The sequence below is a fragment of the Schistocerca piceifrons genome, chromosome 7, assembly GCF_021461385.2.
Source record: "Schistocerca piceifrons isolate TAMUIC-IGC-003096 chromosome 7, iqSchPice1.1, whole genome shotgun sequence".
In the NCBI taxonomy this organism is placed as follows: domain Eukaryota; kingdom Metazoa; phylum Arthropoda; class Insecta; order Orthoptera; family Acrididae; genus Schistocerca; species Schistocerca piceifrons.
Genome location: NC_060144.1, coordinates 170660914 through 170688110, shown reverse-complemented (window position 1 = coordinate 170688110; position 27197 = coordinate 170660914). Strand labels below are relative to the sequence as shown.

At 44.9% G+C, this 27197-nt stretch overlaps 1 protein-coding gene across 3 annotated transcripts in view; it reads right to left on the bottom strand.

Moving 5' to 3' along the window:
* LOC124805010 overlaps positions 1 to 27197 on the bottom strand; it is a 1149888-nt gene that overhangs the window by 725742 nt on the left and 396949 nt on the right. The window lies entirely within an intron of this gene.

Here is a 27197-nt window from a genome sequence, read left to right as displayed (position 1 = left end):
TTCCTTTAACAAGTTATTTTAAATGTCGGTGTATTGGCCCTGAGAGGTCGGTCGTCTGATCGGACGACATGTAACTGGTTCTCTGAGCGCTTCTGGCCCCCTTCAATTATCATATTGTGGAACTTGGATCGGTCCTCTCCTGGTGCAGGGATGTCGTTTAGGTCAGTGGGCGTGTTACCTCTGCGTGATTGGGTCCGAGCCAGTATTTTCGCCGTCATGTGTCTGGATGTGAGTAGGAGACGCACCACCAGTTCAGTCGGAACTGCGCAGCAGTCAGGGACGGACCAGCAGACAGTCGGTCGGTTGCTGCGGACCAGGGAAGAAGTCTCCGCGCGGTGCAGTCGCTGGGTCGGTTGCCAGTCCCTGCGCAGTATCGTAGCATGTGTGGAGCTGTCCGATCGCTACGAGCTTGGTGGTTCACCGAACCCGGGACATCGAAGTTGAGTAGTAGTTTCAACTACCCAAGCCACGTCCATTCATGTTGTGTGCTTCGTAACTCTCGTCTGTGAGTTCTCATGTACCGATTGGTGGCCAATAAGTCGTTGTGTCGGTCGGTCCATGGCTGTCCCATCGTTGGGTTCCGACGGATCCAGTATAGTTGGGCTCACCACCTATCTCGCCTAAGTGAACGAGGGAAGACTGACCTCCCTGGAGTCTTTCTGCCACTGGTGTTTAATTATCTGTTACAGCTAACTTAAATTTTAGGCTTATAATTATTTGTATTGTTTTCTTAAAATTTTGCAAAAATTATTTTTAAATTTATCTTTCAAGCTTAAACATTGCCGCCTTCTGCCTTTAAAAGTCTATGGTAATATATTCTAAAATTTTGAAATTTAATTGTGGCCCTCAGTCATTTGTATTGCACCTTTCATATGTTTGCTGTTTTCTTAAATTATTTTATTGCTATCTTAATTTGATTTTTTATCTTGTTGATTTGTTAAGATTTCTTGTCGGAGGTCTTCAGCCGTGAAAGAGTGCAATCGGTAAAAATCCGGCTATGTGCCGCTTTGGTTGTAAAGATTATTAAATTGCAATAAATGACAATTAGAAGGCGAAACTGACCTCTACCTATTTGGCCCTTTCCACAATCCTATTACCTGTCCCGCCCAGCGGGTTTAGAAGGCGTCTCAATGTGTTTTGTAATACAGCGTTTAGCACACGACTATGTGTGCTCAATAGTGCTCATAGACTACCTCTAAACGGTCCATTGAGAACGAAGGAGACCTTTCATTCCGATTGCAGTGCGCAAGGGATCACAGAGATTGGACAGCATACTAATGTTAATGTGTAACCTTGTTGGATAAATCGAGTTTCTAGTTAGAACAGCTCGATTGTCGTATTCAGATGCTCTTTCATCCAGGCGAACGACTATTCGAAATATGCACTGCACCACTGACGCAGGCAGTTGGAGGCTGTATTATTCTAGGAGGGAAATTCATATGGCCTTCCATGGGTGCTGTAATGGTAATCGAAGGCATTACGATAGCTATGAACTATCTGTACATTACTGCTGATCGTCCGCATCTCTTCATTCTTTATATGCTTACCGACTGCAACGGCTTTGTCCACCTCTTGTCACGGGTTCCGAATCATGTTACGATGATTTAAGGAGCTTGATTGGTAACTTGACGGCCTGGCCACCAAACTTGCCTGATTTGACCTAAATGGAACACATATTGAATGCTATTGCATGCCAGTTCCTCGCCTGAAAACCAACAACCCGTAATTTGGAGGAATTACGTGGACTGTGCGTACACGTTATGTTCCACTCATGAAACCTACCAAAGACTAATTGAATACATGCCACGCATGCCTGTTGTACTGAGTACTACGAGTGGACCAACACGTTTCTCAGCTGGTGGTGATGATGATGATAATGATGATGATGTGGGCGCTCAACTGCGCGGTCATCAGCGCCCCTACAAAATCCCAATTTTTACACAGACCAATTTTTTTACACAGTTCAATTTAGCCACTGTCACGAATGATGATGATGAAATAATTGGAACAACACAAACACCCAGTCCCCGGGCAGAGAAAAATCCCAGACCCGGTCGGGAATCCAACCCGGACCCCACGATCAGGAGGCAGTCACTAGACCACCAGCTGCGGACCCGTAGCAGGTGGTCATAATGTTTTGACTCATCAGTGTGTACTTTCACTTATCGTAGTTCCTATAATTACTTCTATTAAAATTAACTGTACATGAATTTCATTGACGTTACACTGAATTAAACTGTAAGAGGTCCATTACTTTCTCTGTCCATTTTCTGTTTGGTTCGAGGCGACTTCTTACTGTAGTGAAAACTAGCTGTTTGAGGATCTCATTAGTGCGGCAACTCGAAATGGTCTCAGCAGAATCTCTTGAACCGAAAGAGATGGCACCCACCCTCCTACCTGGTGGCTTGCCGTGGGCGTATCTACCCCACCTACCCGTTAGAAAGCATTCGGGAGGACGACGGCTCAATCCCGTCTCCAGCCATCCTGCCGCCGTTGGATAAGCAGCTGAGCAGCAAGTCGTATACTCCTAGCTCACTCATTTGTTACATAGTTTAATTCTTAATTTCTTTGCGTGTTTTTGGTACTTGCATTGTTTAATTCATAAATTTCGAGCGTATTATAGTATTTGAGAGTTGTAGCATCGCGTTTTAGTACCTGAATAGTGTAAATTCGCGTAGTCGTTTGTCTACTGTTTTGTTTTGAACGGCCAGTGTCGGTTGGTCGCAGTCAGTGTGCCCCCTGCCGCCGTTGGATAAGCAGCTGCAGCAGCAAGTCGTATACTCCTAGCTCACTCATTTGTTACATAGTTTAATTCTTAATTTCTTTGCGTGTTTTTGGTACTTGCATTGTTTAATTCATAAATTTCGAGCGTATTATAGTATTTGAGAGTTGTAGCATCGCGTTTTAGTACCTGAATAGTGTAAATTCGCGTAGTCGTTTGTCTACTGTTTTGTTTTGAACGGCCAGTGTCGGTTGGTTGCAGTCAGTGTGCTCCCTGCCGCCGTTGGATAAGCAGCTGAGCAGCAAGTCGTATACTCCTAGCTCACTCATTTGTTACATAGTTTAATTCTTAATTTCTTTGCGTGTTTTTGGTTCTTGCATTGTTTAATTCATAAATTTCGGGCGTATTATAGTATTTGAGAGTGTAGCATCGTGTTTTAGTACCTGAATAGTGTAATTTCGCTTAGTCTCCTTCCGCCGCTGAGCAGTGTCAGCAGTGCGCAAGTAGCTGCATTACTGCATTTACTAGGCAATCTTGTATTTTAATAACCGTTTAAATTTTGTCGATTTGTTTGCGCTCTCTGTAGATTAGTTCAGACGTTCTTAGCAAAACAGTTTTTAGCATGGATAGGGACTGCAACTGCTGTGTTCGGATGCAGGCTGAGTTGGCATCCCTTCGCTCCCAGCTTCAGGCAGTGTTGGCTTCGGTCACACAGCTTGAGGCTGTTGCCAATGGGCATCACTGTGGGGGTCGGGATGGGGGTTTGTCGGGGACGGCCAGCTCGTCCCACGCATCCCCTGATCGGACTACGACTGTGGTTGCCCGGGATACTGCCCGCATTGAGGCTGATCCCTCACCTGTGGTAGAGTGGGAGGTCGTTTCAAGGTGTGGCAGGGGGCGAAAGACATTCCGGAGGGCTGAACGGAAAGCCTCTCCAGTTTGTCTGACGAACCGGTTTCAGGCTCTGTCTCAGGCTGATACTGATCTTCGGCCTGACATGGCTGCTTGTCCTGTTCCAGAGGTTGCCCCTCAGTCTGCAAGATCCGGGCAGTCGCAGAGGGTGGGCTTACTGGTAGTTGGGAGCTCCAACGTCAGGCGCGTAATGGGGCCCCTTAGGGAAATGGCAGCAAGAGAGGGGAAGAAAACCAATGTGCACTCCGTGTGCATACCGGGGGGAGTCATTCCAGATGTGGAAAGGGTCCTTCCGGATGCCATGAAGGGTACAGGGTGCACCCATCTGCAGGTGGTCGCTCATGTCGGCACCAATGATGTGTGTCGCTATGGATCGGAGGAAATCCTCTCTGGCTTCCGGCGGCTATCTGATTTGGTGAAGACTGCCAGTCTCGCTAGCGGGATGAAAGCAGAGCTCACCATCTGCAGCATCGTCGACAGGACTGACTGCGGACCTTTGGTACAGAGCCGAGTGGAGGGTCTGAATCAGAGGCTGAGACGGTTCTGCGACCGTGTGGGCTGCAGATTCCTCGACTTGCGCCATAGGGTGGTGGGGTTTCGGGTTCCGCTGGATAGGTCAGGAGTCCACTACACGCAACAAGCGGCTACACGGGTAGCAGGGGTTGTGTGGCGTGGGCTGGGCGGTTTTTTAGGTTAGATGGCCTTGGGCAAGTACAGAAAGGGCAACAGCCTCAACGGGTGCGGGGCAAAGTCAGGACATGCGGGGACCAAGCAGCAATCGGTATTGTAATTGTCAACTGTCGAAGCTGCGTTGGTAAAGTACCGGAACTTCAAGCGCTGATAGAAAGCACCGAAGCTGAAATCGTTATAGGTACAGAAAGCTGGCTTAAGCCAGAGATAAATTCTGCCGAAATTTTTACAAAGGTACAGACGGTGTTTAGAAAGGATAGATTGCATGCAACCGGTGGTGGAGTGTTCATCGCTGTTAGTAGTAGTTTATCCTGTAGTGAAGTAGAAGTGGATAGTTCCTGTGAATTATTATGGGTGGAGGTTACACTAAACAACCGAACTAGGTTAATAATTGGCTCCTTTTACCGACCTCCCGACTCAGCAGCAGTAGTGGCAGAACAACTGAGAGAAAATTTGGAATACATTTCACATAAATTTTCTCAGCATGTTATAGTCCTAGGTGGAGATTTCAATTTACCAGATATAGACTGGGACACTCAGATGTTTAGGACGGGTGGTAGGGACAGAGCATCGAGTGACATTATACTGAGTGCACTATCCGAAAATTACCTCGAGCAATTAAACAGAGAACCGACTCGTGGAGATAACATATTGGACCTACTGATAACAAACAGACCCGAACTTTTCGAATCTGTATGTACAGAACAGGGAATCAGTGATCATAAGGCCGTTGCAGCATCCCTGAATATGGAAGTTAATAGGAATATAAAAAAAGGGAGGAAGGTTTATCTGTTTAGCAAGAGTAATAGAAGGCAGATTTCAGACTACCTAACAGATCAAAACGAAAATTTCTGTTCCGACACTGACAATGTTGAGTGTTTATGGAAAAAGTTCAAGGCAATCGTAAAATGCGTTTTAGACAGGTACGTGCCGAGTAAAACGGTGAGGGACGGGAAAAACCCACCGTGGTACAACAACAAAGTTAGGAAACTACTGCGAAAGCAAAGAGAGCTCCACTCCAAGTTTAAACGCAGCCAAAACCTCTCAGACAAACAGAAGCTAAACGATGTCAAAGTTAGCGTAAGGAGGGCTATGCGTGAAGCGTTCATTGAATTCGAAAGTAAAATTCTATGTACCGACTTGACAGAAAATCCTAGGAAGTTCTGGTCTTACGTTAAATCAGTAAGTGGCTCGAAACAGCATATCCAGACACTACGGGATGATGATGGCATCGAAACAGAGGATGACACGCGTAAAGCTGAAATACTAAACACCTTTTTCCAAAGCTGTTTCACAGAGGAAGACCGCACTGCAGTTCCTTCTCTAAATCCTCGCACAAACGAAAAAATGGCTGACATCGAAATAAGTGTCCAAGGAATAGAAAAGCAACTGGAATCACTCAATAGAGGAAAGTCCACTGGACCTGACGGGATACCAATTCGATTCTACACAGAGTACGCGAAAGAACTTGCCCCCCTTCTAACAGCCGTGTACCGCAAGTCTCTAGAGGAACGGAGGGTTCCAAATGATTGGAAAAGAGCACAGATAGTCCCAGTCTTCAAGAAGGGTCGTCGAGCAGATGCGCAAAACTATAGACCTATATCTCTTACGTCGATCTCTTGTAGAATTTTAGAACATGTTTTTTGCTCGCGTATCATGTCATTTCTGGAAACCCAGAATCTACTATGTAGGAATCAACATGGATTCCGGAAACAGCGATCGTGTGAGACCCAACTCGCCTTATTTGTTCATGAGACCCAGAAAATATTAGATACAGGCTCCCAGGTAGATGCTATTTTTCTTGACTTCCGGAAGGCGTTCGATACAGTTCCGCACTGTCGCCTGATAAGCAAAGTAAGAGCCTACGGAATATCAGACCAGCTGTGTGGCTGGATTGAGGAGTTTTTGGCAAACAGAACACAGCATGTTGTTATCAATGGAGAGACGTCTACAGACGTTAAAGTAACCTCTGGCGTGCCACAGGGGAGTGTTATGGGACCATTGCTTTTCACAATATATATAAATGACTTAGTAGATGGTGTCGGAAGTTCCATGCGGCTTTTCGCGGATGATGCTGTAGTATACAGAGAAGTTGCTGCATTAGAAAATTGTAGCGAAATACAGGAAGATCTGCAGCGGATAGGCACTTGGTGCAGGGAGTGGCAACTGACCCTTAACATAGACAAATGTAATGTATTGCGAATACATAGAAAGAAGGATCCTTTATTGTATGATTATATGATAGCGGAACAAACACTGGTAGCAGTTACTTCTGTAAAATATCTGGGAGTATGCGTACGGAACGATTTGAAGTGGAATGATCATATAAAACTAATTGTTGGTAAGGCGGGTACCAGGTTGAGGTTCATTGGGAGAGTGCTTAGAAAATGTAGTCCATCAACAAAGGAGGTGGCTTACAAAACACTCGTTCGACCTATACTTGAGTATTGCTCATCAGTGTGGGATCCGTACCAGGTCGGGTTGACGGAGGAGATAGAGAAGATCCAAAGAAGAGCGGCGCGTTTCGTCACTGGGTTATTTGGTAACCGTGATAGCGTTACGGAGATGTTTAATAAACTCAAGTGGCAGACTCTGCAAGAGAGGCGCTCTGCATCGCGGTGTAGCTTGCTCGCCAGGTTTCGAGAGGGTGCGTTTCTGGATGAGGTATCGAATATATTGCTTCCCCCTACTTATACTTCCCGAGGAGATCACGAATGTAAAATTAGAGAGATTAGAGCGCGCACGGAGGCTTTCAGACAGTCGTTCTTCCCGCGAACCATACGCGACTGGAACAGGAAAGGGAGGTAATGACAGTGGCACGTAAAGTGCCCTCCGCCACACACCGTTGGGTGGCTTGCGGAGTATCAATGTAGATGTAGATGTAGATGTAGATTTAGGTTTTCCATGATTTCCCTAAATCGTGTCAGGCAAATGCCGGGATGTTTCCTTTGAAAGGGCACGGCCGATTTCCTTCCCAATCCTTGCCCAACCCGAGCTTGCGCTCCGTCTCTAATGACCTCGTTGTCGACGGGACGTTAAACACTAACCGCCACCACCTACCCGTTAGAAAGCACTCAACCTTGCTGGCAGATCTATATGACAATGCCTGGCTGGTGCTAGGGTACACAGGACCACAGTGTTTCCACGACTAACAGGTTGTCCTTATAGTCGTACGACTACGGCCGACCAACGAGGCTCATCCACTGGAGCCGAGGTAACGTCCGACACACTTCCGACAACCAAGCAGTCTCGAAGCAGGTGAAGTGAAGACTTACCTGATGACAACATTCAGAGTGTCAAAACTTGGACCAATGCATACTGCTTTCAACAGACGTCTTTCTAGGATGCGACAGGCTATAGAATGTACGTTTGAAACGATGCATAGTAAATGAAGATAGCTGCATAAACAGTGAAATTAATAAGCCTGATAGTGTTAACATTATACTGAAATGTATATTCTAGTTACACAACATCGTATTTGACAAGACAAGGAGGGGTAAGAACCAGCAGCTGCGTTCACTTGCCAGCTAACACATCGACAAAAAGAAAAACTTCTGTGGGTGAGAACCACAGTGTCAGTGCAGCGTATTCCATCCGAGACAAATTTATGACGTTGTTTTGCTCAGGAGATGCGCACGAATGTACGCGGTCTGAGTATTTTAGAGAATACTAGTTATATAGGTGAATGTATGATTGAAGGTGTTTTCCTCGATCTTGATTTTAAATACAGTTTCTAGAGTTTCTATAGTGATGCAGTCGGTGCATGACGTACAAAAAGAACAGAGATTTCAATAGAACATATCACAATATGTGCTTTTTCCAAGATGTGTATGGTTTCAGTCAACACACAGCCCTATGGTGGTCTGACAGGCATACGTAAGACAAAATACCTGTTGGCTTCTGTCTCGGGTTCTTCGGCCGACGTTCGTCTGATGATTTTTCTGACGTTTCGCCAGCACGAGTGGCTGGCACTGTCAAAGTTTCACCCTCCATTGCTGCAGCCGAGCTAGCGGCCGCAGACTATATGCACATGGCGCGCCAACGTAAACGGCCTCTCCGCGGTCATTTCCGGTGCGGTTCTCCTCTTGCTACTTGCGATGGCCGTTCGCTGCAGCATGGGAAGCCAGGATCCGTTTACTTTGAGGCTTTCCTCTTTCTTGTTGAAGCTGTTCTCGTGTTTGTGAGTTCCTACAGTTTCTCTGAACAAGTGGGTGTGATAGTTCTTCTCTACAGCCAGAACTTCCGTGTCGGTGAGTTTTATTACGTGGTCGGTCTCACACAGCGCGTGCTCTGTCACAGTCGATTTCTCCACCTGCCCCAACCTGCGATGTCGTTTATGTTCTGTAAGCCTGCTGCTGATGGATCGTCCAGTCATTCCAACATAAATTTTTCCGCATGTGAATGGTATGCGGTATATTCCTGGCATTGCAAGTGGGTCCCTTTTCTTCTTTGGAGATCTGACCAACTGTTCGATTTTTTTCAGTTTGTAAAGAGTCTTTGCGCCATGTTTGCGCAATATAAGGCCGATTCTGTCCGTCATTCTGAGAATGTATGGCAGTAAGGCCGTACCCGACATTGCTTTTCCTGATATCTTACTTCCCCGAGTGTTTGGCTCTGTTATGCTTCTAATATCACTTGTGGAATATCCGTTACTCCTCAGAACACTCTCCAAGTGTTGTATTTCGCGTCTCAGGTGCTGTGGCTCTTTCGTGTGTAACGAGCGTCTTAATCATGCCTCTTTTCTAGCTCCGGTGGTGATCTGATAGTTACTCCAGGTATAGGCACGTGTGTGTAGGATTTCGATACACGCTGTGTCCCAGGTTTACACCATCCCTTGTGACCAGCACATCTAGCAATGGAAGTGTTTCGTCCTTCTCTACTTCCATAGTAAATTTTATGTTGTAATGGAGACTGTTCAAGTGTCTTATGAAGTCACCGATCTGTTCTTCACATTGGCTCCACACAACGAAGGTATCATCGATATGCCTGTACCACACTTTAGATTTACAAGGTGCCTGTGCTTCGAAGTATTCCATGAAGAAGTTGGCCACCACTGGCTTAAGAGGAGTACCTATGGCAACGCCTTCCAGCTGTTGCCATTCCACGTGCAATAGCTCGTGATGAGACATGCATGGAAGAGCTTTGTGATTTTTTGCGGGAAGATGGAACCGATGTGCTCCAGAGAGTCCCTAAGTGGCACTTTTGTAAACAAAGAAACAACATCAGAGCTGACCAGGATGTCGCTTGGTGCAAGTTTTAGTTTCTTCAGCTTCTCGATGAAATGTCCTGAGTCCGTAATGTATGTGTCAGTTTTTCCCACGTGCGGCTGGAGCAGAGAGGCCAAGTGTTTTGATAGTTTATACGTCGTTGAGCCCGGAGCGCTAACAATCGGTCTTAGAGGAATGTTATTCTTATGGATCTCAGATAATGCATACAGCCGAGGTAGTAGGGCTTCTGTTTTGCGCAGGTTCCCCTGTGTGACTTGTCGATAGATGTTGTGATTAACCGATTCGTATTCCGTGTGATACGCTGGGTCGGATCTGCGCTTAGCTTCCGGTACGTCGTCGGATCTTATAGGTCCCGGATCTTCTGCTCGTAATCTTCAGTCTTCATGACAACAGTCGCTTTTCCCTTATCGGCAGGCGTTAAGGTTCTTAATGGCTTGAACCTGTTCTTTCTCTAGGTTGCAAGCTGGTGGTTTTCTCGGCGCAGTATCCTGGTTGTATCAGTGGGTACTTCCTCTGCTCTTTCACAAGGAAGAGTCCGAATGGCCCCTTCGATGTTAGCAATGATGTCCTCCATAGGTATAGTTCTCGTGATGATAGCGAAGTTCCCTCCATTTTGATGGACGGACACTTCCCTTCCTGCCAGTTGTCGTTCAGTGAGGTTGACCACTGTGCGTGACATGTCGGGAGTCACCCCGTCAGTCTTCGTTCGACATCTTGCAAACTTTTTCTTCTATCTCTTAGTGCAGCGCTCGAGTTCATTTAGCATGCTCCTGTGGGTGGTGCTGTCGATCCTGTCCTAGTCGTCTCGGTGCATTCTGCTACTTAATTGTTAGAAAATATCCAATAGTTCCTCATCCATTCTTGCTAAGTCCTACCATGTTGTGTGAATTCACTCACGAAGAAAAGCTCGTTCGATTCTGTCGTAGATACAATGTGCTTGGGTGGTGGTTAATAGGCATTTATATTTGAAGAACTTCGGTGCAGCAGCTTCATTCTGGCACCGCGACAGAAAGGCGAGAGAGGACATCAATCGCGCTTTCTTCTTCCGTCGTTGGTTAAGGCGTCGGCTTTTTAGAAATGATTGTGGAGAATCTTTAAATTCTACTTAATTTTGATTTTATATGTAGTTTCTAAGAAGTCTTGATGAATGTATACTGTACATATTCAGTAAATCCGATAACATAGTATTGCGCTTTTTTGCAACATTACGATTAGTTTCACTCTTGTCTTTGCTACTTTCAACCACACTTTCCCCCGTACTTCGCGGTGGTGATATCTGTTTCCTTGCATGCTCCACGGTGACCTGTTGTCATTCTCATATCTTATAAGGTTCTCTATGTCCACAGTTGGTATTTAAGTGCAAAACACACCCAAACACAAGCAACAACAGGCGCTCGCTTTTACCGACTGCGTCCAACCAGTCTTATTATACTGGGATCCGTCAGACGGCCGTTTGTGGCCGACTTAGTCCTGTGCAGTGGAAGCGTGTCTATGCCGCTATATGTCTTGGGATTATTCGGTTGCGTGCTATATTACACGGCCGTCCGACCAGTCGGACGAAGACTGTTCCGCTGGGTGCTGAGACTGGTGTGTAAGTATGACTGCAGGTGCGTGATGTGCTTCGCTGTGCTCTCTCTGTTCCACACCGCACGCTCCACCTTTTGCCTGTCCCAGTAACTGGTATTACGGGCGATGTGCCTCATTGGACCATGTTCCTGATTCAAACCAACCCCGCAAAAAATGAGGGTGCCAGATACCTTCTCTCATCGTTTGTCACCGCTATAGTTGTATTTCGTTTTGTAACATTTCTCGCTCTTGCAGCCATGATTAATCTGTTGATAATCAAAGCTTCCTGTGTACTATGGCATGCAGTTGACGTCAATAGAAATTTTTGCGCGATGTATTGAACCAAGGGACGCCATGTATGTCGTTTCCCATTCGGCTCCAAAGTTTGACGGGAGACTTCATTTAGCTGCAGTAGCACCTACGGCGCGATCTCACGTTCTGCTGCATGGACAGCAAAAATTATTTCTTGTAGTCTACATTATTTACATAAGGAACCAAGTGTGATTTTGAGTAAGTGTAAACGGTACATTATCATTTTATTCACTAGGGAGTACGAACGCAAATAATCTGGCAATAACATTCGAAACACGAATGAATCCATCAAGGAGTTCTTGTCGTGTCACGAAGTCGTAGAAAGCTAAAAACTGAATACAAATGGGACGTGGCAATAACTCTGTGAAGCATCTTTTGAAGAATGTCGCCCGAGGAAACTATACCGTAACATTAGAAATGTATGAAAAGTTATGAACGGCCGGAGTCATGCTAGGAGTCTGTGAGCAATGGTATTCAACTACGTATTAGAAAGAATTTGTGTATCGTCCATTTGTGTATGAAACGCACATTAATTCACAGGTGTAGATTTGTAGATCGCCTATCGCTGTGAACATACGACTTTGTGGCGACTGAGGTTTTTTTATTTCAACCAACGCTAGCGCTGCGAATAAAATAACAGGTGCCCCTTTTGAAATTTACGTTGCTTAATACACTGCTGAGCCTGATTATCTGAGGATCAGAATCGTCCGTCCCGCCTTTCACTGCGCTTGGACAAGTAACTGAAGTGACACGCCAGGTCCGTACAGTTCCCCGAACGCTGTGATTCTTTTCGATGAACTTAGATCAAACCGCGATCCCCACAGGGACTGTAATCTCAGGGCAAAATAGAGTCCCACCCTTAATACATTGCCAACATTATTAAAGAACTTGTTGTGCCGAAACAACAAAAAAAACAATAAAACATAATGAACACTTCAGTGGATAAATAACCTTAGCGTAACAAACTTTACGTGAGCGCAAACGAGAAATTTTCAGCACGCAATCCGAAGTACATCTTACGGGAGAATGTCGCAGAATAATGCCGTTCACTGGAGAAAAATGTGGTACAACTCACACAACTATTGCGCATCAGCATGCCACCCACTTTACGTGTACATTACCACAGGCAGGCAAATGTATCGGAAGCCCGGGCGTGCGTACACTGCATAAGACGTTTCTGACGCAGCATAGGCTGACTTTATGCTGGGTCCTAGTGTGTGCTCTGATAAATAAATCACAATCTAGTCAGATCACTTTGAAGTAGATAATAGAGAGTAGTTACCAGTTTACTACATGTTGAGGTTTCTTTCCGCTCCTACAGCGTAATCACCGCGTGAGAAACAGCTCCTCAGATGCCTCTGTGCGTGCTGTAATTAGCCCATCATGTCTTCGTGGCCCTGCGAGATCAGTACGTAGGTGGTTCTAATATATATCTGGAGTCTTCACTTAATACTAGTTCTTGCATCATCGTAAACAGGCTTTTGTGGAGTAATTTCCGTTTATCAAACTTCTACCAATTCTGGTTCTTCATCCTTTTCATGATGCTCTTCCTTAGGTGAAACATACTTGTGACAATTCGTGCTGCCCTTCTTTGTATATATCCAATATTCTTATATCTTATGGGTGTCATATACCTGCGCAATATTATAAGATTGGAAGCAGAATAGTTTCATAAGCAGTTTTCTTTGTAGATTGCTCGCATTTTCCCAGTATCGTGATACCAAACCGAACTCTGTCTCCTGTGTTGCGTGCCTGACGCGAGTCTTTACGATCATTCCGTTTCGTATAGTTAAAAAATGTTACATCGAGGTATACGTTCAAGCTGACTAACTATAGTCCTTTTTCAACGATATTCTCATCATAGTGTACTGCCTTTCTGTATTTGACACGTGAACAGTTTTATGTATATTTAAAGCACGTTGTCAATCTTTGCGCATCTGTTAAATCGTCTCAAGAATTGTCCAGGCACTTGTGCAGCTTCTTTCAGTTAGTACTACATTACAGATAGCTCAGTCATTCACAAATAGTTGGAGATAATTTTGAGTAGTGCTTGTCAGTACTTCAATAACAGGCATGAACACCTAAAGTCCCGACTCACTTCCCTCCGGCGCCTGACGTTACTTTTCCGTCTGTCGACGATTCTCGTCCCTCAAAGTTTTCCGCAAGCACTCTGTATAAATAATACTTCCAACATGCGTAGAGTTATTCGACAAAGCGAACGGCAGACCCCGCTGTGGCGGCAGCTGTGTTGAACACGTGACTAGTTACAGCCACGTTCCACTTCTGACCGGTGAGCGTTCTCACCTCGCAGTGGAAGCAAGCAAAGCGAAGGCGGAAAACGGGTTTGGAGGCTCCTGTGAGGACCTGCTGTTAACGTAATTACATTTATTAGTGACTGAAGGATATAGGTTTAACTGCGCTCAAGGAAAAAGTGACAGAACGTTCAAACAAAATGTCGTTGGCTTGAAAATTACGGAGACAATGATTCATTCCGAGAGGAGTAGAATTCAGATAATCGACTCCGAATAAAACAATAAGTAAACCACTGACGGTTTTTATCAGCCGTCAGTTTCTGCGGTGTTACGAAAAATATAAACAACTTTTTGAAAACATTGCAGTTCCTATAGGACACAACTTTACGGCAGCGTAAACAGGAAAACTGCGAGAAAAAATTGTTACGTCTGTGGAGTTTTAATTTAAGAAATGGTGGAGTAAATGCGTCATTAGGTCCCATCGAGACGAAGTAGTAACACAATTCACGCTACATTGGATCTTACAAATAAATTAAGCTTCAGAAATTAAGTGGCCAGTCGTTTATTCATACTTATTACACAGGGAATAAATGTTGTCTCAGTTATTCTGTGCAAGTATTAGCCAATGGAAGCTTCGTTCGCGGCTTAATTGTTAACCTACACAGGGCGCAAGGTGTACACTATCTCATCAAAAGTACGCGAACACTCCTGTGTTGCGTAACTTACACTAGACGTCACGAGAGATGGACCTTTCAGTACAAAAGGAGGACAGGGAGTTTTGTGTTGTCGATAGAGAAACAGTAATGGCGAAATAGGCCAGCCACGAGAGTTCACTGATTTCGTCGACTACTGACTGGATGTCAGTTGGGCCTGGGATCCATCAGAGACATTTCAACCCCCCTATGGCTGCTCTAGTCGACTGTTGGTGTCGTGATTGTATATCGGAAACGCGAAGAAATAATCATAGCGAAACCATAACCAGGCAGACCTCACCTATTGAGGAACAGGGTCCGTCGAGCATGAGTGTGGGGGTAAATCATCGCACCAGATCAGCGGTAGGAAACATTCGTGAGTTCCAAAGCGGTGCCAGCAGTCCAGCTAGTTCAGTGACTGTGTGTAGGCATTTGAAAATAATGGGGTGAAATGGAAGAGCAGGCCTTCATACACTATGTGATCAAACGAATCTGGACACCCCCAATACCATACGTTTCTCATATTAGGTGCATTGTGCTGCCACCTATTGCCTGGTACTCCATAGTAGCCATTAGACATAGTGAGGGAGCAGAATGGACCGCTCCGTGGAACTCGCGGACTTCGAACGTGATCAGGTGATTGGGTGTCACTTGAGTCATACTTCCGCACGCGAGATTTCCACACTATTAAACATCTCTAGGTCCACTTTTCCGATGTGATAGTGAAGTGGAAACGTGAAGGGACAAGTACAGCATAAAAGTGAACAGGCCGACCTCGTCTGTTGAGTGACAGAGACCGCCGACAGCTGAAAAGGGTCGTAACGTGTAATAGGCAGACATCTATCCGCACCATCACACAGTGCGCCATGTCACCAGCCCACTGTTACTCGCGAGAGCTTTCAAAAGTATTCTGGACAACTCGAGAGAATGCTTGAGCCACACAGATCCTCTGATATGAATCCCAACGAACGTTTGTGTTACGTAATCGAGAGCTTAGTTCGTGCACAGAACTCTGGTCCAGCAACACTTTCGCAATTATGGACGGCTATAGAGGCAGCGTGAGTCCATATTTCTATAGGGACTGATAACGACTTGTTGAGTCCATGCCAAGTGAAGCTGCTGCACTACGCCGGTAAAAGGGGATCCGACACGATTTAAGGAGATATCACATGATTTCTGTCACTCCAATGTATACTGGTCGCAGGTGACGTGGAGTACCATCAACCTTGCCGCAGTCACATGCTGGTGTCTCCTTTTTTCCATTCTCCAAAGAAATGCGTCGTACGGACCATGACATACTAGCTCTCACGTAAGCTTAAGATGTTTTAGTTTTAGCCTCCCCTCAACACTGGGTAATAATTCATACGGTCTTCCTGTTGTGTGGCTACGCGAAGAGTGTGCTTTGGTTATGTATTCGTTTATTCAGCACCAAGTCCTTTATGAGGTTAATACCTCCATATCTCTTCCACATTGTCCCTTAGTCTGCTAAATTACGTATTAAATAAGAGCCTGTTGCAGCTATACTGGTAGCTCTGACATAAGGAATAAACAAATGAAACAGAGCATACGGTGGTCCCTACTAGACGTTACTGTCCAGAAAAAAAGGGAAATGCTGCTGCTCTTTGTGTCAGGAAGGAGAACCCATATCTCCTAACAGCATCTGTTGTCAACTGGAGGAAGTTCAGTACATTATTAGCACACTAAATGACAAGTTATGATGATACTGTCGTACAATATAACACAGTTAGAATTTCTTGACATTTAATTTCAATAATTTTATTACTTTAAGCCGATGAAACACGCTATTCTCCTAAGATCACAGACAACTTAATAACAATCAATAATTTCCTGCTAAGGCTATCCTACAATATGAACATTCATTTACAAGGTACTCCTAGCACTTACTACACGTACTGACAAATAAATCCTAGAATTACTAAAATATGTAAAAAGAATATAGCAAACAATCTACATATCTAAGCCAAGTTAGGAATCCACGAGCACTACTCCACTATTACGGAACCTTCACTCACCTCTGTCTGTATTCAGCCATTCTCGTGGAGCACTTTCCTTCCTGTATCTGATTGCAGTCAGGAGTTCCTGCCCAGTGACCTTTAAGACTCCAGCCCATATGGCACTCAACAGCACAGTCTTGAATTTACCAAATAACCCATACACTCCCCCCCTCCCCCCCCCCCCCCACCACCATCCTACCCGACATGCCCAGTAAACACGGCACTAAAATGCATGCCTTAAGAGTTATGAGCAGCGTTCACTAGAAGAGATGTGTTTCACAGTGGCGAGACGAACAAGTGCTCGTAACTCCACAGGTCTGCATTATGCAGTCCATGTTAACTAGATATTTTTTTATTCTTTTGGTCCATATTACAATTTCAAAAATTTGCCTACCTTAGAGTATTAGCAACAACAGTACAGGTTCATGTATTTCACTGTCAGAGGTAACCGAACGATTCTCGATAACGTTTTTCGACTCGTCAGTTTCTGGATCATGGTCTCTTACCTGCAAATGATATATTTATCCTTCTCCATCATCCCTGAAAGTTTTCTACATCAGCATTTCTACATAAACAGGTGCCAGCGCCTTTAACTTCGTCGCTCTGTAGCTTCACTGCATGACTTTTCCAGATGCGGGTTATTATCCTCATTTTATTCCTCAGGATACTTTCTCCATCCCTTTGAAGTTTGTCGGTGCAACTTTGAAGCACCCTCTATATATAAAGCAAACCATAAGGACGTACGTCCAGGATCTCTTCCTAAACCTCTGGATAGATTTCATCCAAATTTGCCACACGAAGAGGAAACTTCACGAGCATCAGCACCTTGTGTACTATAACCTCCTAGCTCGAATAGGAGCGGATATATGGGGCAAAACCATGTTTTTTCAGCCTTTGCTTTGTTGTCTCCCCTGAATAACAGGTGTTTTGTGGGAGAGCAGTGTCATCCTTCTTTACTGACCCGCTTTTTAGGGCAGTCTACATGTCATGAACAAGAAATGGTTTTACAACCCCAACATCTAGGTGACCCTGCGTGACAGATGTGTTTATTGTAGCATTAGCCTGCCTTGTCAACCTGTTTTGCAGAGGCTACACATTTCGGTGGGCATCACTAGGTATGCCTGAGACGTGGAGAGAGTAGGCGGTGAAGGGAGGGGGACGGCAGGTGGAGACTGACGAAGGGTCAGTGGAGGAGGAGATGGAGAGTGTGAAGATGGACAAAATGGACAGAGTGATAGGGACAGAAGGTACGGGCAGAGAGGGAAATGAGAAGAAGACGTGACAGAAAGAGGAGGTAGAGATGTACAGAGACGAGTACAAAGTAATGGTCGTAACGAGGGAGAGGGTGATATGGACAGAGAGAGAAGGAAAAGGGAGGTGTAGGAGGCAGGTAGAAGGTGCAGAAAGACAGCGAGGATGTGAACAATGAAGGCAGGTGAGTAGGAGATCTAAAGAGACTTACAGAGGCGGATATGGACCAAGGTAGGGGGAGAATATGTTGTAAGAGAGGAGGACGTGTGGATAAGGTGGACAGAGAGATGGGGAAGGTGGAGATGAAGAGACAGAGCTAGAGGGGAGGAGTGAACGGACAGATAGTGGGAGGAAGTGGAGTCGTGGGAAGGGAGAAGTGTACTCTGAGAGAGAGAGAGACAGAGAGAGAGAGAGAGAGAGCAGGAGAAGATGTGTTCAATGTAATCGTATATGTCGAACGCTTTTGGGGCCCAGCGGAAAGGCTACTCATATAATGTCCATGAAATGAATATCTCCCTTAACGTGAGTCGTTTTCTTTAAAGTCTGACTACCTCAGAACCCTCACTAGGGTAATCATTTGCAATTTAGGACTAGCTATTTTAAGCCATAGTCTCTTTTCACGGTAGCTCAGGAGGATAGTAGGGAGAAGGGTGATGCTCAGACTATGACGTCTCCTTCACCTTGTCGTAGGTGGTATTTGCCGGGATAGGAGTACAGATCTCTCTGGCTGGAAGGACACCTTCCGAGAACAGGTACGACGGCCAGTTTATCCGCCCTAATAGCAACCCAAGATAGTAGTTTTCTACGAAGCCATTGTCATATTTCCACCTTACACCACATAGCGACGTCACATTTTTCCTGTCGTAAAGCAAGGATTTTTATTTAATCTCTTTCTTGTTAAACGAGTTCCGCCTCTGGAGCTACATAATTTTCTTGTGCTTTTATTTCCATACTAAGTAGCCTCTTCTTTGCATAATGCAAAGTACGAGAGGCAGAGCCCCATGACTGTCAGCAATACATCATTAAAGAAACCCTACACGCTGCGATTAAGCGTAATAGTATGGTTCTCTGCACCATAACGCCGATGGCCAGTTTAAACAAGGTGAGCTATGGACCCAGACGCTGAAACCACAGCCCCAATAGGCAAGAGTATGCTAATCTGATACAGATTCACCAGCCTGGGGGAAATGTGGCTATCGTCAGATTACAGGAGACTGCGGGAGCGTACAATGTTACTACGTCCCCATCATATTTCTCAGGCATAAACACGACATTGCTGCCGTTATGAGGATTTAATTTAAATTTTATGGAACCGTCCTCCTACAAATGCTATCCTGTGTCTGCGGTACTCACATAATTCATACCGAGACTACAGTCCGTGCGAGGGTAGCAATTGTATCTTAACACATCGGTGAAGACAGTAGTGTTATGTCGGTTGTATTGGCCTGGCTGCCTTACTGCAAGTAGCTTGCCCCAGCGCAGTGATACGCGAGGCTACGTTTTGTTTTCGGGCACTGTTGTCTGAAATGGATAGCCGCAGTAGGAGACTCCGATATTCAGGCTTTGATGGACTATTAAGTGACGTAGTCGAAGGTTCACGAGAGACGCCGGTTATTTTATTCACGGCGTTGGCATTTGTGAAATAAGGAAACGACAATCACATAATTGGATTCCCACAACAATCACTGATCTATAATTCATGCCCAACATAATTCACATTTGTAACAAGAATAGATTTCATGTACAACAAGAAATAAACAACTATGGTAGTGCCTAATTCGTCTGTGTTGCTCGCTGACTCAATCCAACACTCAACGTCACTGATTTCAACAAGGTGTGTACCTCAAGACTAACTGCCAGCGCAGATCGCTTCGTGGAGAACTGTTCGTGACAACCAGACAACGCTCAGAGTGATTCGGGGTTTTCATAACATTTCTTATCTTACAAATTTTAAGAGTGACGTTATTTTAATAAATGTGTCCCAGTGCTTTCACTGAAGAGGCTTCTTACCCTTGGTGAATTTCTGTTGTGGTGGTTCGGCTATTTATAGTGAATGATACGTTTTGACTGAAAGAATTCTAATCTTCAGTAACCCGAGCGTTAAAGTTTAGTAATTATTTCAGTTATGTTTAACTGGCTCTGGTGATCCGACCATAAAGTAAAAGTACAAAAGGCATAGTGGCGCCCTAAAATACGCGATCTAAATGTATTTACTCTCCAGTTTCTTGCTTCAACTAAGTTCCCACTTCAGTTACTCAGGGCAGGAAAAGGCCACGACTACTCTGTAAAAGAAAGCATCCCACCCTAATTCTCGTAGCAGTCGTTACATAAAAAGAAGAGTGCTCTCAACTGGAAATATCATCGTCACACTGTCCCACATGTTATTTCAGTAAATTAAAATTCCAATCGTTGAAGTAAAGGTGCCGTATATATTATTCAAGAGAAAGTACAATAATGAAACTTCCTGTCAGATTAAAACTGTGTGGCGTACCGAGACTCGAACTCGGGACCTTTGCCTTTCGCGGGCAAGTGCTCTACCAACTTTTATTTTACCAACGGCCTGTCCTCACAGCTTTACTTCTGCCAGTATCTCGTCTCCTACTTTCCAAACTTTACAGAAGCTCTCCTGCGAACCTTGCAGAACTAGCACTCTCCGCTATAGAGTGAAAATCTCATTCTGGAAACATCCCACAGGCTGTGGCTAAGCCATGTCTCCACACTATCTTTTCTTTCAGGAGTGATAGTTCTGCAAGGTTCGCAGGAGAGATTCGGTAAAGCGTGGAAGGTAGGAGACCAGATACTGGTAGAACTAAAGCTGTGAGGACGGGACGTGAGTCGTGCTTGGGTAGCTCAGTTGGTAGAGCACTTGCCCGCGAAAGGCAAAGGTCCCGAGTTCGAGTCTCGGTCCGGCACACAGTTTTAATGTGCCAAGAAATTTCACATCAGGGCACACTCCGCTGCAGAGTGAAAATCTCATTCCAAGTACAGTAATAGTGCCCTGTAATACATCCTTGCTAACGTTCGTCGAGTAGCATTCATTCAATATTAACTTTCATTATAATGGTCTGATGTAAAATAAAATCAAAGTCATTCAGTAAGGAATAGAGGACAACGGCTGCTGTGTAAAGGTTTAATCAAATCTTATTTTCGTCCGGCAACAGCATTTATAGAACCTGTGCTAACTAGCTCATCGTTTTTTCACTTCCACTGCACTATCATCCTGCATGCAGATAAGGTACTACGTACCCTGGATTGCGCATCTGAGTGTCGACGCGGGCGTCATTACATCCAACAGATCTCCCAGCCCTAATCCCATCACTCATCAGACATTTTCAACACAACGTTCTAACTTTACTTATTAATTTGATGCTTAATGTGGATACACATAACGCGAGAACAACCGAACCGTTACATTATATGTTTTGTTGTTTAAGTAATAGAATTGAAGTTATGGATGACCGCAGAAATTTTTCCAGGAGAGAGACAAGATTCAAAACGTGTCCGTTTCTGTATAACTGATTCGATGAGTCCCTAAGAACTAAATTTGACAAGGAGTTCACAAAACTTATTCTATGTCAAAAATTGATAGTTGTCTTCATAGTATTTTTAAAGTAGGTTAATATGGTACATAACGTTAAGTACATTTAAATAGTATACCAAATGCACGTATTTTAATACTAATAAGACATGACCTGGATGTTACTTGTTTAATAGAATAATCTGAACTTTCATCTTCATGTCATTGAATTCAGGATATCAAAAGGATTATCAAATAAAGCTCGAAAATATCCACAAAAATAATTTTGCCAACTTTAGATTGAGACTGAAAATTAAAAACGTGATATAGGAAAAAAGTTTGTAAGACTGAGGAAATCCTGCTGGATATCAACAAAAATACCACATTAATACTCATCCAAGTGGAGAAACACGAAAGAAACTTCAAAATACGCTTATTTATGTTGTACCACATTGTTTGCGTATAAAATTCACATATGTTAACATTAATGAATTTTTTGCATTACTTTCCAGACTTTTACTTTTTTTGCTGTTGACTGCCATAACTGTAGTTGAACAAAACGTGCTCTGAAATCGATATCTTTAGTTCGGTTAGGAACAGTGTAGCTCATATGACTATCGAATACATCAAAAAGCATCACGAAACTGGCTGGCAGAATCAAATTTTAGCAGCCTGGAACTTCACCAAAGTAGGCCTCATCCCTCCAGCGTATCACATTACTGTGTAGCACGCCACTGGAAAATAGATTTCGTAGCTCTACAGATAGATGTAGGAGCGCGTTGCACCCACAGGCTTTGAGATGGTTCCAAGCCTGGTGAGCACATTTTTTCGATCTTGAAAGTTAACACTGTTTGTGCCCCTCTTATGACACAGAAAAAGGTATTTTCTTTTCTCGACTGATGTGTTTTTGGTCAAGTACAGATGTACCCATATACCGGGTGGTAATAATTAAATGGTTCAAATGGCTCTGAGCACTATGGGACTCAACTGCTGTGGTCATCAGTCCCCTAGAACATAGAACTACTTAAACTTAACTAACCTAAGGACATCACACACACCCATGCCCAGGGCAGGATTCGAACCTGTGACCGTATCAGCAGCGCGGCTCCGGACTGGAGCGCCTAGAACCGCACGGCCGCCGCGGCCGGCGGTAATAACTAAAACGCAGCTACTCACAGGGGTACACTGTAAACTGTAGCTGTCAAATGGCATAGAAACTTGGTAGATATGCTAATGCTTTAATGCGGAAACGGCTGACGCTGGAAAAAACTGGTTCCGGTTTTGGCCCCTCGGCGCAGATATGGCGCCGTACACTGTATGGCGGCATGACTTCAACCTGTCATTTGGCAAGCCTTAACGTGAGTGAACAGTATGGATGTCGAGAGGAGGGATCGTACGCTTTTGGCGAAGCTGTTTTACGTAAACCGCAGCAATTACATTGCTGCATTGAGAGAGTATCGCCGACTGAAAGGTCTGGGGAGCGGCCCGATGTCATTAAAAGGTTTATAGAGGATGATAATAAAATTCGAAAACACGAGTGACCTAGGTGTGGCACCTGCAAGAGGAAGTCGTCGTATCTCGGCGAAAGCTATTGACGAGGTTGCTGTTGGTGTAAGTGACATGCAGCCCGTGTCCCGGGTAGTGCTAGCGGTCGTGCAGTATCACGAGGATAGTCAGTCGCCAGCCGGTGTGACCGTGCGGTTCTAGGTGCTTCAGTCTGGATCCGCGTGACCGCTACGGTAGCAGGTTCGAATCGTGCCTCGGGCATGGATGTGTGTGATGTCCTTAGGTTAATTAGGTTTAAGTAGTTCTAAGTCCTATGGGACTGATGACCATAGGTGTTAAGTCCCATAGTGCTCAGAGCCATTTGAACCATTTTGATAGTCAGTCAATAGTACGGTATGTTTTGAGGTCCGTTTTACACTGGTACTCGTGCAAGATCCAGGCGGTGCAGCAACTGAAACCTCATGATCCGCAGCAATGTTCTGAATTTGTGCTTCTGAAACGGATGAAAGTCGATGACACATTTATGGTCAATGTACCATGGAGTGACGAGGCATTACATGCAGCAGTGAATACGGAAAACTGCCGAATTTGGGGCACTGTTAAACGAATGTTGTGCGCGAAGAGTCACTGCACTCGCCGTTTGTGGCTGTGTGGTGTGGATTCACAAGCACCTTTACTCTGTGTCTGTCCGTTTTTGAAGAGAAAACACACAGAGGGCCTGTCAGTTGTACCGTGACTTCTGCACGCTATCGAGACCTCATTTACAGCATGTGATTCCTGCTTTGGAAGAGCGCAGCTGTGTGGAAACTACTGTTTTCATGCAAGGGCAGGTAACATCTTATGTTGCTCACCCAATGTAAAATCTGCTTAATGCAAAATTTCACGCTTGTGTTATTCCAGAACCAGTAAAAATTATATTCCAACAAATTTCTAAATTTATAGATTTTTATTTAGGCCAACATTTTCGACTCGTCAACAATATCAGCTTCAGGTCCTCTAGCAACTATAGTTGTTACAACTGCGAAGAGCAAACATTGCTCGTGAAGTATTCCATGGATATCAGGCACAGATATTAGTTACCTATTATATATACACTATGTGATCAAAAGTATCCGTACACATGGCTGAAAATGACATACAAGTTCGTGGCGCCCTCCATCGGTAATGCTCTAATTCAGTATGGTGTTGGCCCACCCTTAGCCTTGATGACAGCTTCCACTCTCGCCGGCATACCTTCAATCAGGTGCTGAAAGGTCTCTTGAGGAATCGCAGCCCATTCTTCACAGAGAGTCGCACTGAGGAGAGGTATTGATATCGGTCGATGAGGCCTGGCACTATGTCAGAGTTGCAAAACATTCCAAAGGTGTTTGTGTAGGGCTCGGGTCAGGACTCTGTGCAGGCCAGTCCATTATTGTCGTCCAACCTCTCCGCCATGGGCCGCTTATTATGAACAGGTGCTCGATCGTGTTGAAAGATGCAATCTCGATCAACGAATCGCTCTTCAACAGTGGGAAGCAAGAAGGTGCTTGAAAAATCAATGTAGGCCTGGGGTGTGATACGCAAAACAACAAGGGGTGCAAGCCCCAACCACGAAAAACACGACCACACCACAACAGCACCGCCTCCGAATTTTACTGTTGGTACTACACACGCTGGCACACTCTGTCATCGGATCGTCACATTGTGTACTGTAATTCGTCACTCCACATAACGTTTTTCCACTGTTCAATTGTTCAATGTTTAGGCTCCTTACACCAAGCGAAGCGTCGTTTCGCTTTTACCGGCGTGATGTGTCTCTTATGAGCAATCGCTCGACCATGAAATCCAAGTTTTCTCATCTCTCGCCTAACTGGCATAGTACTTGCAGTGGATCCTGATGCAGTTTGGAATTCCTGTGTGATGGTTTGGATAGCTGTCTGCCTATTACACATTACGACCCTCATCAACTGTCGGCGGTCTCTGTCAGTCAACAGACGAGATCGGCTGTACGATTTTGTGCTGTACGAGTCCCTTCATGTATCCACTTCATTATCACATCGGAAGCAGTGGACCTATCGATCTTTATAAGTGTGGAAATCTCGCGTACAGACGTATGACACAAGTGACAATCAATCAGCTGACGACGTTCAAAGTCCGTGAGTTCTGCGGAGCGCCCCATTCTGCTCTCTCACTAAGTCTGATGCCTACTGAAGTCGCTGATATGAAGTACCTGGCAGTAAGTGGCAGCACAATGCACCTGGTATGAAAAACGAATATTTTGGGGGTGTCCGGACACTTTTGATTCCGTAGCGTACGTACGGCCGGATGCTTTATGTCGTTCATGCTACAGGATCTGTAGATGACTCTGTTGAGCAGCCGAGGCTTAGAGCCTTAACAAGAAGCTATAAAAATGACAGCTATTGAAATATTACGAGGGGCGTTCAATATGAAATACATTACTGTTTTCCGTTATTTTCGGTTGAAAATTTAAGATTTCATCCATGGGACATTGTGGAATATTTCCGCTTCAGCCCCTATAATTTCATAAAGTTCCGATAGTCAGTGGCGCTATAGGTAGCCTTCAAATTGTTACAAGCAGAGAGGTGCCACTGAGCTTCTTTTGGTTGGAAACAAGAGCACCACAGATATCTATAGGCACTTGCACAATGTCTACGGATAGTTGACAGTGAATGAAATCACGGTGAGTTCTTGGACGAGCTGTCTGTCATCATAGCAACAAGATCGCGCAAACCTGTGCGATCTCCCGCATGCGGCCGGCCGCACACAGCTGTGACTGCTGCAGTGTTGGGACGTGCAGACACTCTCATTCTAGGTGATCGATGGACCACGATCAGACACCTTACTGGTCAACTTGAAGCCTCTGTTGGTAGCGTTGACACACTCGTCCACCAGTCGGGGTAGTCAAATGTATGTGTACACTGGTATCCTCGCCGTCCAGCAGAAGACCATAAGGAGCAACGAAGGACCATATGCGCGAAATTTCTTACGCGTTACGCCACAGGCGATGAATCGTGGGTTATCCACTTCGAACAATAAACAAAACAGCAATCCACAACCTCTTCTCCGAAGAAAAAGTTCGTAGCGGCACCCTCAGCCGGCAAGGTTACGGCAACGTGAGTAGTGGGGAGGTTATTGATACAGCAAGTCGTTTGACTCCGCCGTCAGTCAGTGAAGTTATACCATGCAGGCATACAGGTCCTCCCAGTAAAGTGGCTTAAGGCCGTCGTGTTGAACGGAGATTATGCTGATAAACCGGATTTTGTAGCCAAATGAGTAGAGAATAATATGGTATGTTGGGTACCAATCTGCGTTCAGAAAAAAAGTGAAGAGTTAGTTGTTGGACGCCACTCGTACTTTTACAATTCATCGACCAGCCGCAGTCTCACACTCCGTAACTGCAAAATGGAGCAACGTTTGCTGTTAGTCCAGAGGTTTTCCAGATGTGCGCCCTGAAAGATCATCTCAAATGTATCCATGTGTCTTTTGAGTCTAGAGATACCTAAAAGATAGCGCTTACGAGGGATACGTTCGGCCTCTACCTGAACTGAAGGCCAGCATTCAGGAACACCTAGCGCAAATTCCACTGGAACTGCTGCGAGAAACTGTAAATTGCGTCCTTTCAACCGTGCAACGTCTAGTCGACGTCAACAAACTTCGTTAGCGTCGTTTAATAAGAAAATGAACATTATGCGTTACTCAGTTGTTTGACCTTTTCTGACGACGTCTATTTTCTAATCCATTACTTATAGAGACGATTCTATAAGGGTTTCTTGCATTCACAGCGCCAGGTCAGCACCTGCTGGCCGATATCGGAACTTTCTTCCAGAATATACTGGTTCCGCTTAAAAAAAATGGTTCAAATGGCTCTGAGCACTATGAGACTTAACATCTGAGGTCATCAGTCCCCTAGAACTTAGAACTACTTAAACTTAACTAACCTAAGGACATTACACACATCCATGCCCGAGGCAGGATTCGAACCTGCAGCCGTAGCTGTCGCGTGGTCCCAGACTCAAGCGCTTAGAACCGCTCGGCCAGAGCGGAGGGCTATTGGATCCACATTAACGCATTAGAATGTCTACCAAGTTTCCAGCTGCCATACGATAATTGCAGCACACACTGGGCGTCCGTGAGTAGCTGCACTTCAATTATAACGGTTAATCAAGATGGTGCTCTTCCAAGTGAACTACAGTAGGTTTGTCGTGTATAACTGAACGCAGAGTCAGCAAATCATTATGGATTTTCTTTTCCCTTCGAGAAATGTAAGCAACTGTTGTGATTCCATTGTGCCTGAAGGGGACAGAGCACCCTTATCTGGATTGGGGTGGATAAAGGGGATGTATATTTCTGCCATAATTTTGGGTTGGACATCGGTGACGAAATCGTGGGCCAGTGTCTTGGACCGCTGCTTTCTGCAGCTCGTTAAAGACGAGGAAGTGACAGAAATAGACGGAATCTATTATTTTAGCACAGTCATCTAAAAAATCTGGACTGGAGTTAGATCCGAAATTACAGCCGCACCAAGAAATCTTCA